Source organism: Chiloscyllium plagiosum, unplaced genomic scaffold, assembly GCF_037043375.1.
Source record: "Chiloscyllium plagiosum isolate Xiang-an unplaced genomic scaffold, Cpla_swu_hap1 HiC_scaffold_21, whole genome shotgun sequence".
In the NCBI taxonomy this organism is placed as follows: domain Eukaryota; kingdom Metazoa; phylum Chordata; class Chondrichthyes; order Orectolobiformes; family Hemiscylliidae; genus Chiloscyllium; species Chiloscyllium plagiosum.
In genome coordinates this window covers 74,141,310-74,150,228 of record NW_028270159.1, presented here as the reverse complement: position 1 = coordinate 74,150,228, position 8,919 = coordinate 74,141,310, and the positions used below count along the sequence as shown (strand labels likewise).

General features: G+C 42.8%; 1 pseudogene; it reads right to left on the bottom strand.

Moving 5' to 3' along the window:
- Positions 1 to 660: 660 nt before the first annotated feature.
- On the bottom strand, positions 661 to 2,534 carry LOC148146429 (putative G protein-coupled receptor 139; annotated as a pseudogene).
- Positions 2,535 to 8,919: the final 6,385 nt, after the last annotated feature.

Sequence of the window (8,919 nt, the reverse complement as noted above, 5' to 3'; positions counted from 1 at the left end):
TTTTCCTGGATTTTTCCAATTGGCAAGGTTCTTGGACCACATGGTGCAGATGTCAGGCAGAGACCATGTTCATTCAATATGACAAGGGAGAAATGAGTGAACCTTAATAATCTCTCTGTTCGTTACACCAACTACTGGTCACAGGTCAGCCTCTGTCGGAATTACCAACTGGTCTTCCTAGGCGTCTGATGTCACGAGTCAACTTCTTGTTTGAACAGTGCTTTATGTTCAAGGATGAGCATTGGTTTAGCTCTTTCATCAGTCCATGGCTTCAGTTATCTGATTGGTTGATTTATTTATTTTCTCGTGCACAAAAGTTCAGTGAAAAGGTTTGTTTACGAGTAGTACAAGCAGATCATGGTAAGCAAGAGCGTACAGATAAAACAAACTTAGACAGAGGCATTCAGATGAGACTTCACAGGGTGTGCGCTAAGCGATATCAATGTTAGCAATATGAGCATTATTTGAGGCGAGAGAGTGCAATCATCTGCCTAATACTGGCTGAAAAGGAACTGTTCCAGAGCCTGTCGGTGCAACGGTCCAGGCTTCTGTATTTTCTGCCTGGCGAAAGAAGTTGCAGCAGATCATTGTCTGTTTGGCAGATCTGCTTTCAGTTATTGCATGGTGCTCTCTGATTGGCTGGCTGCCCTTGGACAAGTCTCAGTTGCTTTATTTCTTCAGTAATTTAATAATTGCTGTAAAGGGATATTGCAACATGTTCAGGAGTTGCTCTCGAAACTTCTACTGAGTCAACCCATACATGCAGGTATTAATGCATCAATTTGGATCGAGCAACATCCATCCAATTTGTTGAAATATATACTCAGCCAGTTTGTAATCCGTAGGATCGGATCCTGTAATTTTAGAATATAAGAATTCTACAACTTACACTGACCACAGAACGATAAAGTTGCCCGAAATGGTTAAAAGTAAAATCACAGACTTCCATCTGCTCTCCATCTCTGAGTATCCGGCATTCTTTCCACTGCTCTGACCTCTCAGTACCTTACGTTCTTGACTGCTCACTGAAGTGTGTCGGACTGTCAGTGCATTAATCATCAGAATTAAAGTGAAAGGGAATAAAGGGGTTCAAATCCGATCAAACCAATCAAATCCCACCCATCCAGGATCAGTATAATAACTTAGTTTCACACTGCAGAGCCATGGTACATTGTTGATTATACTCAATGGCTCAATTGTAAAGTAGTATGGGATGTTTCTTAAACAGAGCAGGACGCAGGTTACTGTTAGAACAATGGCTGCAGTTTTCTCAGTGCAATATTTCATTTTCAACGTCTGGCAACAAATGGCCACAAATCGATCAAAAGAGAAAACAACTGTGAACCAGACAGAGCAGTCTGTCGTTGCAGAGGCGAGTACAGTTTTGAGGCTGCACACAAGAGCAATATCCAGGAATGTCCCTGGGAAATAATGATACCTGATGTGCCACAAAAAGTTGATTAAAATACTGACTGATAGATCTGCTATTGCCGTGGCCACCAGGTAGCGAGCGGTACCAGATAGCCCACAATTTCCGTTACACAGGATGACAATTGCCATTAAATTAGCTGAAAGGAAAGGAATGGAAAATAATGTGAAAATGACTGAACATGCATCCTCCATGTACAATTAAGGCCATAAGTTTACCTTGCGACTGAAGGGAGGAAATCAGAAAAACTACGAGTCAAACTGTATTTGACCCTTCTCAAATGCAAAAGGGACTTTTTAGAAATGATCAAGTCTGAAAATATTCACTAAACAGTTGTTGCTATTGAAAGGAGAAGGAGTCTGTTAAGTGTAATCGAGGCAGCTAAAGGTATAGATTCTTTTCCTTTTGGACCCCTGCAGAAAGACGTTCAGACCTTAATTTCATTGTGTTGTGACAGGATGGTCAGAGGGAGAGAAGGCAAGTCAATCTGTATTGCTGATGGCGTTGATAGATGAGGCAGGCATGTTGGAGGATGAGATAGATAATCTGTTCACTGATAAGACAATGGAAAACTCGTCAACTAATTCTCTGAATGGGAAGTGAAGGAGTCAAGGAACAGACAGCTAGTGACAGTGATGGACTGTTTGAAGAAACATTGTTCTGGAACTTGCACCAACACAACGATTAAAATAAAAGGTAACATGTATGAAGGATAACATGTAAAAAGGAAAAGTGGTAATAAACATATTGCCTCGGAATTAAATAGACAGTATTCAGACAAAATTAAATTAATTAATGATACATGTGCAGCTGAACAGGTCTGACCTAATAGCCACTACAGCGGCACTGATGTATTAATACCAATGGATATCGAGTAAAGCGTCAGGTACAATTCAAAATGATTAGCTTAACCAAATTATTTTACTCTTAACGTGAATTTATAAGTGTGACAATTAATTTAACACGAAGTATTATGAGACATACAGTAAAAGCAGAGTGCAACTGAATCATACAATATCGTTGGCTTTTTTCACTTCCCAAGAATTCCAATAGCAGCGAATATCATATAATATAATTTCAGTACATCATCAATTGGACGGGACATTTTTAGTGTGAGGTGCTAGCTTTCTCTGAGATGCAGATAGTCTCTCCCTGCATTATAAACTGAAGACTTTAATTTCCCAAGCCTTTCAATTATAGCCTGTGAGATCACCCGTCTGGGGATATGGCATTACAACATTTTTAACTGATTGTAAAACAGATTTTGACAACGCTTCTGTGTGAACAGTAACTGAATACACAAAAGAAAAACATTTTCTTGAAGAAGTTTAGTAGCAATGCCATAGAATTGTGATATCATCATTTCACGCATGGAGACAAAAGGAGAGAGGGGAGGGAAGAAACACAGAGAGAAGTGGGGAGACAGAGTCAGAGACAGAGAGAGCGTCAATGAGAGAGGGATAGACAGATTGAGAGAGAAGAATGAGGGGTACAGAGCGAGAGACAGATTGAATTTAAGACCACAAGTGAGAGAGATAGAAAGAATGAGAGAAAAGCTGGAGATCGAGATTGACAGGGACAGAATGGCAGAGGAGACAGTATGAGAAAACAGAGATATACAGATAGCGACCGGTTCAGACAGAAATAAACAGAATTAAGGAGGGAGAATAGAAACACATACACATACACACACAGATAGACATAGAAACACCCACACACACCCACAAACACACACTTCCCCCCAACACACACGCACACACACACGCACACACACACACACGTGGTTTGAGGAAACAGACAGTGCACTTTCTACGATTTGAAAATTATGTGAGGCAATTCCAGTGAACTTTATGAAATGCTTCGTAGGTGGATGTGAATCAGATGATTCCTTTGGCAGGTGACTCCTGGACCAGGCAGCACAATATCAGAATTGGAGGTACATGGTTTATGTTTAAGACAGGGACATACGCAATGGATTGCAAATTCAGCTCATCAAGGCTGATCCGCCATTCAATATGATCATGACTGATGGAACATGTCAATGTTTTTACTCATTCCATCTTCACAAACTTGCAGCTTCACAAAATCTTGAACAAAAGCATTCTGAATCTATACTTCCAAATCTTTATTTCGATTGTACATGAACGGAAAGGGGGGAATTATCCTTGTTAGGAATTTGCCAATAACTGCGGATATTTCACGAGGTTGGGATTGGGTGATGTGAGAGGTGGTTGTTCCAGTCGACTTTGGGGGCGTGAGCAGCAAACGAGGGTATTGTCTTAATAGCGTTAGATTGGGAAAGGTGTGAGGTGCAACAAAATCTGAGAGCCCACCACACACCAGGGGATGCATGTATTGCAGCAAGTCGTGAAGAAGTTAAATGGCACTTTGGCCTTGAGTACGAGAGGATTGGATTACAGCCGTGGTCATATCTTGCTGCAATTGTGCAGGGACCTTAATGAGACGCCACCTGGAGTAATATGTGCAGTGTGGGGTCTCCTTATCTGAGGTAGGATGTTCTGGTCATGGAAGGAGACAAACCTTGTGGGTGACATGATGGTTCAGTGCTTAGCACGACTGCCTCACACTGCCAGCTACCCAGGTTCGATTCTAGCCTTGGGCGACTGTCTGTGTGGAGTTTGCACATGCTTCCCGTGTCTGTGTGGGTTACCTACGGATGCTGCAGTTTCCTCCCACTGTCCAAAGATGTGCAGGTGAGGTGAATAGCCAAGTTAAATTGCCCATTGTGTCAGGTACCTTAGTCAGGGGTAAGGGTAGGGAAATGAGTCTGGGTGGGTCACTCTTTGGAGCGTCGGTGTGGACTTGTTGGGTCGCAGCTCCTGTTTCCACACTGTAGGAAATCTAGTCTAGTTTCCAAGACTGATTCCTGGGATGGCATGACTGATGCATGGAGAGAGATTGTATCTGTTAGAATTGAGTTCACTGGAGTTGAGAATAATGAGGTGAAATCTCTTTAGACCCTGAAAAGTTCTGCTATGGTGAACACAATAAGAATAAATCCGAAGACCAGGGATCCTAGAACCAGGAAGTGGGGTGGGTAAGTTCATACTGAGATGCGGAGAAATGTTTTCACCCAAAGACTGGGGAACCTATGAATAAATCTGCAATAGGAAGCAGTTACAGCCACAACATTGAATGTTTTCGAGATGGAAGTCAATGTTGTTCTTAGGTCTAAAGGGTTCAAAAGAAATGGCGGAGAGAACAGGAACAGGGGATTGAATTGGGTGATCAGGCAGAGTGCGTTGAACGGCAGACCAGTCTCGCAGGGCCCAAAGACATACTTCTGCTCCAATTTCTTGTGCGTCCATGGTAGACGCAGTGTAAAGCCATTTCGCTGTGTCGATATATGTTTGTGAGGAATCTGCAATGAACACATGATCAGCTGCCTACATGAAGCTGGCACATTGAGGGCACAGAGTAAATTTCTCAAATGTGGGACGTCTCACACGCACCAATGTGGCTATCTGACCATGATAGCCATGGCCAATGATCTGAAGCCCTGACATATTGCACACCTTATCGCTCTGTCTCGCTGTCACATCGTCACTTGGAAATATATCAGCGTTTCCTCAGTGTTAATTGGTCAGAATCCAGGAATTCCCTCCCTAAGGGACGGTGTGGGTCTGTGCCAGAGTAAAGCTCTCACTACACTGTCCCCGATCAAACATTCCCAGGACAGCGACAGTACTGGTTTAATACAGAATAAATCTTCCTAAGAAATAAGAACAGGTTGCTGACGTCATTGAATTTGTTCTACAGGCTCCCAAGTAGTCAACGGGAATTAGAGGAACAAGTATGCAGAGTGATTGGAGGGACTTGCAGGAGCAATTGGGTTGTCATAGTAGGAGATTTTAATTTGCCTATTATGGACTGGGATTATCAGACCATTAAGGATTCAGATGTGAATTTGTTAAGTGCGCTCAGGAAAATTTCCTTAAGCAGTATGTAGGGAATCCTACTTGGCAAAGGGCAAAACCTGACCAATGTTTGAGAAGTAGGGCTGGACAGTTGACACAGGTGACAGTTGGGAGCACTTTGGGACCAATGACCATAGATTATTAATTCTAAAATATTTATGGAAAGGGACAAAGATGGTCCTCAGGTTCAAGTTCTAAACTGGGGCAAGGCGTATTTCGATTGAATTAGACATAAGATTGCAGGTGTGGTCTGGAGTACTTTGTTTGCAGGCATAGTGACCTCCGGAAATTTGGAGGGTTTTAAAATTGAAATAGCTACAGTTTAAGGAAACATGCTCCTGTGAGGTGGAAAGGCAAGACTGCCAGGGATAGGGAACCCTGGGTGACCAGAGATATTGATGGTTTGAACAGAAGAAAAGGAGGTATGGCTCAGCTACAAGCAGCTGGTATCAAGGGGATCCTTGGAGGTATATCGGGAACGCAGAAGTTTACTGAAGAAGGAAATCAGAAGGGCAAAAAGGGGGCGTGAGGTAGGCTTGTCTGAGAAGATTAGAGTGAATCCAAAGAAGTCATTTCAGCATATTAAAGGTAAAACAATAACTAGAGAGTGAATAATGCACCTCAAGGGCCAATGTAGACATGTATGTGAATAACTTCAAGTGGTAGGTGATATCCTCAATGAATACTTCTCCTCTGTGTTTTTTGTGGAGAAAGACATGAAGACTTGGGACGGGGGTACGTTAGTTATGATATCATGAGGACCGTTCATATCATAGCAAAGGTGGTGTTGGACGTATTAGAATGCATAAAAGTGGATAAATCTCCTAGTGCTGACCACATATATCCAGGAACATCGCAAGAGGCGTGAGAGGAAATTGCCGGGGTCCTGGCTGCTGTTTTTGCATCATTTTTTGGTATGGTTGAGTTCCTGGAAGACTGGAGGGGAGTATTCAAAAAGAGCTAGAATGAAATATCTGGGAACTATCGATGAGGAAACGTAAAATTCGTGCTGGGAAATTTAGCTGAGAAATTCAGCGAGGTAAGATATGCATGCATTTGGAACGAGAGGGTTTTATTAGAAATAATGTTGTGCGTAGAAGATCATGCTTCACAAATTTGTTAGAGTGCTTAGATGAAATGATCGGTAAGTATGACGAGGGCAAGGTGGTAGAACTAGTCAAATGGATTTCAGGAAGGTCTTGGATAAGGCTGTTCTGGAAGGTTAGAACACTTGGAATCCAGAGGTCGCTGGACAATTGTAAATGCACCTGGTTTGATGGTAGGAAGCTTAGAGTATCAGTGCAAGGATGCTTTTTGTCCTGTAGGTCTCTGACTAGTGGAGTGCCTCAGAGATCGATGCAGGTCCCATTCCTGTTATTATCTATATCAATGATTTAGATAAAAAGTTACAAGCATGAATGGTAAATTTGCAGATGACACTAAAGTATGTGGTATCATGGACAGTGAGGAAGGTTATCAGAAACTGTAACAAGACCTTGATCATATTGGCAAGTGTTCGAGAAATGGCAAATTAAGCTTTGTATAGATAAGTGTGAGGTCTTGCATTTTGGAATATCGAATCAAGGTAGAGTTTCATGGTGAGTGGTAAGACCTTAATGCGTACAGTGAGACATGGGGAGCTTGGAGTTCAGGTGTATGGTTCTCTGAAAGTGGGGTCGCAGGTAGACAGGGCATTGAAGAAGGCTTTTGGCACACTGGCCCTCATCAGTCAGGGTACTGAGTAGAGAAGTTGGAAAGTTATGCTGTCCATGTTTAAACCAAGACTATGAAGAGGTCAGGCGCTGAGTGACCCTGGCGAAACCCAAACTGGGCGTCACTGAGCAGGTTATTGGTGAGTAGGTGCTGCTTGATAGCACTTTTAATGACTCATTCTATCACTTTATTGATGATCGAGAGTAGACTGATTGGGTCATAATTAGCCGGTTTGGATTTATCCTATGTTTGTGTTGCAGGTTTCTACGTTGTTGGGTAGACACCGGTGTTGACCGGTAGTCAGCAAGTTCTAGAGCACATGTTTTCATTACTATTGCTGGAATGTTATGAGACCCCATTGCCATTGCAGAATCCAGTAATGTATATCGAATTGGCTGGAGGCGGGTATCTGCGATGCTGAGGACCACTGGAGGCTCTCGAGATGGATCACCCACTCGGCGCTTCGGACTGAAGACTGTTGCGAATGCATCAGCCTTACCTTCTGCTCTGATGTGCTGAGCTCCCCCATCATTGAGGATGTGGATATTTGTGAAACATCATTCTCCAGTGAGTTGCTTAATTGCCCACCACCATTCACATTGGATGTGGAAAGACTGCAGAGCTTAGATCTGATCTGTTGGTTGTGGGATCGCTTAGCTCTGTCTATCACTTGCTGTTCATGCCGTTTGGCACACAAGTAATCCTACTTGGTAGCTTCAGCTGGGTGACACCTCATTTTTAGGTATGCCTCAAGCTGCTCCTGACATGCTCTCTTGCAGTCTAACCAATACCCCTTGACATTCAACTGTATTACCATCACTGAATCCCTCATTGTCAACATTCTTGGGATTAACATTGAGCGCTAAAATCTATCCATCACCTACAAGGCACAAGTCTGAAGTGTGATAGATTATTCCCCACTTGTGTGGAAGGGTCCAGCTCCAACAAAACTCCGGAAACTGACACCATCTGGGGATGTGTGCATCTCAGTGTAATGGGGTCTCTGTTGCATTGGCACTGAAAACTTTGAAATGGGGTCAAAACTCCTCTCTCCGTAAGTCCCCTTGTTTTGAAGGCAATACGATTGATTGTCACGTCGATGCGTGTTCCTATGTGTTTTTGCATGTCTGTGTGTGTGCATGTATGTGCGTATCCGTGCCTGAATCTGTGTATGTGTGTGTGTGTGCGAGCATACATTCCTGTATCTGTGTGTGTTTGTGCAAGCATGTCTCTGTCTGTGCCCGCATATGTATCTATGCGTGTGTTTTTCTAATTTACGTGTATGCATGTGTGTTTATCTCTGTGTATGTTTGTGTGTGTGCATAATAGTTTAAACATGTTGAACACTGAATAGTCTGGATACAATGAAGTTTGGGAAGACGTTTCCTTTCGTGGAGAGTGTAGGACCCGATGGAGCAGGCTTACAGGAAATGGAAAACCTTTTAGAACGGAGAAATACGAGAAACTTCTTCAGTCAGAGAGTGGTGAATCTGTGGAATTCACTGCTACAAAAGGCTGTGCAGGATAGATCATTGAATACATTTAAGACAGAAATAGATAAGTTCTTGATTGCCAAGGTGATTGATGGTTATAAGGAGAAAGTGAGACAATGGTATTGAGAAATTATCTGCCATGGTTGAAAGGGGAAGCAGACTTAATGGGTGGAATAGCTCAATTGGTGCTCCGACATTTTATCGTTTCAGGGTCACATTATGCGTCTGTGCAAGTGTTCATCTGTGTTTGCAATGGGAATCACTTTGCTGTGATGGACGTTTGAATGAATGAAATAAAATGTGGTGAATCAAACGCTAAGAGTCTCTCTCTCTTTCTCTCTCGCTC